Below are 3,904 nucleotides of genomic sequence, written 5' to 3' on the forward strand. Positions count from 1 at the left end.
AAAAACTCTAGATCACCTTTACTCCACACACAGAGACGCGTGCAAAGCTCTCCCTCGCCCTCCATTTGGCAAATCTGAACATAATTCTATCTTCCTGATTCCTGCTTACAAGCAAACATTAAAGCCGAAAGCACCAATGACTCTGTCAATAAAAAAAGTGGTCAGATGAAGCAGATGCTAAGCTACAGGACTGTTTTGCTAGCACAGACTGGAATATGTTCCGGGATTTTTTCAATGGCATTGAGGAGTACACTACATCAGTCATTGGCTTCATCAATAAATGCATCGCTCTCCACAGCCGATGTGAGTAAGACCTTTAAACGGGTCAACATTCACAAGGCCGCCGGGCCAGAAGGATTACCAGGACGTGTACTGCGAGCATGTGCTGACAAACTGCCAAGAGTCTGTAATACTAACATGTTTCAACCAGACTACCATAGTCCCTGTGTCCAAGAACACTAAGGTAACATGCCAAAATGACCTGTAGCACTCATATCTGTAGCCATGAAGTGCTGTGAAAGGCTGGTCATGGCTCACATCAATGCCATTATCCCAGAAACCCTAGACCCACCCCAATTTGCATACCACCCAAACAGATCCACAGATGATGCAATCTCTATTGTACTCCACACTGCCCTTTTCCACCTGTACAAAAGGAGCACCTATGTAAGAATGCTATTCATTGACTACAGCTCAGCGTTCAACACCATAGTGCCCTCAAAACTCATCACTAAGCTAAGGACCCTGGGACTAAACACCTCCCTCTACTCCTGGATCCTGGACTTTCTGACGGGCCGCCCCTAAGTGGTAAGGGTAGGTAACAACACATCCGCCACATTGATCCTCAACACTGGGTCCCCTCATGGATGTGTGCTCAGTCCCCTCCTGTACTCCCTGTTCACTCATGACTGCACGACTCCAACACCATCATTAAGTTTGCCGATGACACAACAGTGGTAGGCCTGATCACCAACAACGACGAGACAGCCTATAGGGAGGGAGTCAGAGACCTGGCTGTGTGGTGCCAGGAACCTCTCCCTCAATGTGATCAAGACAAATGAGATGATTGTGGACTACAGGAAACGGAGGACTGAGCACGCCCCGATTCAAATCGACAGGGCTGTAGTAGAGTAGGTTGAGAGCTTTAAGTTCCTCGGTGTCTACATCACCAACAAGCTAACATGGTCCAAGCACACCAAGACAGTCGTGAAGAGGGCACGACAAAACCTATTCCCCCTCAGGAGACTGAAAAGATTTGGCATGGGTCCTCAGATCCTCAAAAGGTTCTACAGCTGCACCATCAAGAGCATCCTGACTTATTGCATCACTGCCTGGTACGGCAACTGCTCGGCCTCCGACCGCAAGGCACTACAGAGGGTAGTGCGTACGGCCAAGTACATCACTGGGGCCAAGCTTCCTGCCATCCAGGACCTCTATACAAGGCGGTGTCAGAGGAAGGCCCTAAAAATTGTCAAAGACTCCAGCCAACCTAGTCATAGACTGTTCTCTCTATTCTCAAGTCTAGGTCCAAGAGGCTTCTAAACAGCTTCTACCCCCATGCCATAAGACTCCTGAACATCTAATAAAATGTGCATACCACCCCAACAGAGCCATTGATGACAATCTCTATTGCACTCCACTCTGCTCTTTCTCACACCTACGTGAGAATGCTATTCCTTGACTACAGCTCAGTGTTCAACACCAAATCATGTCCAATCAATTGAATTTACCACAGGTGGACTCCAATCAAGTTGGAGAAACATCTCAGGGATGATCAATGGAAACAGGATGCACCAGTGCTCAATTACGAGTCTCATAGCAAAAGGTCTGAATAATTATGTAAATAAGGTATTTCTGTTTTTAATATGTAATACATTTGCAAATATGTCTAAAAACCTGTTTTCACTTTGTCATTATGGGGTATTGTGTGTAGACTGATGAGGAAATTGTTTTATTTAATCCATATTAAAATAAGGCTGTAACGTAACAAAATGTGGGAAAAGTAAAGGGGTCTGAATACTTTCGAAGGCACTGTATTTCTGTCATGCTGCTTTGTTGACAACTCCAACCACCTTGCGCCCTGGGTAATCATTTCACTATACAAAATATGATGGATTCCTGGTTCTATGATCTTACTTTGTCTGTACTTGGGCCCACACATCACACATTCCTGCTTATCACATAGCAAATAATGTTTGTGTTACACCCTCAACTGACATAGATTAATAGATCACTTCCCCTGGGCTGCTATGTGTCCTCAGCAACCTCAGCATGAGACAAGGATGTGTTCTTTGGGTCTGGAACATTCACACTGAGAGGATGGGATACCAGAAAGGTAATGATTCATTAATGTGGGATACTCTAGTTAGGCCCAAGATGATGCCATAATATTTAAGAACCGTTATTAGGGGTGCATGCTTAGGACACTAGTTTGGTCAGGTCATGTGGTTATTAAAAACCCCTGACAACAACCAGAATCACCTCACTCAGGAATGTATTATTGGAGTTGATAATCTGGTGACCTTGTTTAACGTTTAAAGGGATAGTGCGAGTTTGTTAATTAAGCACCTTTCCTACTTACCCAGAGTCAGATGAACTCATGGTTAGCATTTGTATGACTCTGCGTACAGTCTGAAAGAAGTTGAAGGTATTTCTGTGAGCCATTGCTAACTAGCATTAGTGCAATGACTGGAAGTAAATGGGAACAACTAGCCTGAAGGAACACTTAAAAAGGAAACCGACGTAGTCATAAGTTCTTATTCCAAATGAAAGAGGTCAAACGTATCCAGGTTGTTGAAGGATTTAGAAAATATGAACTGGAACAGATTGAAATAACTGAGGAAAGCTTAGCAAAATATTGTCATGGTATGGGCCCAGATAGAGAAATGGGAAGAAATGACCAGCGCTCAAAGTTGAGTAGGGGTATGGCTGAGGAGAAAATGTTGCTCTTTTAAAGGTAGACTCAGCCATATGACACACAGTAGATCCAGAAAGTAAACAGCAAAGTGGGTCAATTTATGCAAGAACTAAGAACGTTGATCGTGAGGCTCAACTTCCCTGCTGTTTTGGTTCCACGGGGCCTCATTTATCAAAAGTGAGTATGCACAAAAGAGTAATCCTTTCTTGTGCAAGTTCTCGCAAAGGTTGGTATTTAACAATTTGGAACTTGAGGGGAAAATGTGCGTAGTTCCACGCACTTCTCAAACCATGCATACACACAACTTCTAGTGGTTGATCAATTGTAATGCAAGCAAATAGGCCTATTATTCTTTTGTTGGAAAATGAGCCATTTGATGCACGGGAATTATAAATGAAAACGTAAGCCTAACGATAAGATGCATTTTCCGTTGGTAAGGAGATCGCACAGCAGCATGTAACCTCAAATGCTTCTTTAACTTTTATTGTACAGGCCTAAATCAGAATCATATTGCAAGACATGTCTCTCTTTTTTGACCCAGCAGGTTTAAATGATTTCCGCTACACAACAAAAAGTAGGCTACCTTTATCAATCGTTCATTCAAGAGAGCGTGTTTGTCACACCCTGGTCGAGAGGGATTGTGACTAAACCCAATTCAGTACCATAGCTCCGACTACACAGCCCTAGGTTTAAATCAAGAGCATGGGAGCTCTGCATAACACTTCTACCATAGGCAACACAGGTTATATAACTTTGGGTTTGAGAGGAAGAACATGGAAGGAGGGGCAGAGACAGGTCACTTCATTTGTTTTTCTCCCAATCTGTCTCAATGAACCACATTATCTCAACACAAAATGGAGGGAGGATCCATCACAAATAGTGCAGGTGGAGGAAAAGCACTGCAACTTACATTCATCATGGTAATACTTATCTTAGCAAAACCAAGTCTTCCAAAGGAGTTCTCCCACATCTTTAACACAAACACAG

The sequence above is a fragment of the Oncorhynchus mykiss genome, chromosome 6, assembly GCF_013265735.2.
Source record: "Oncorhynchus mykiss isolate Arlee chromosome 6, USDA_OmykA_1.1, whole genome shotgun sequence".
In the NCBI taxonomy this organism is placed as follows: domain Eukaryota; kingdom Metazoa; phylum Chordata; class Actinopteri; order Salmoniformes; family Salmonidae; genus Oncorhynchus; species Oncorhynchus mykiss.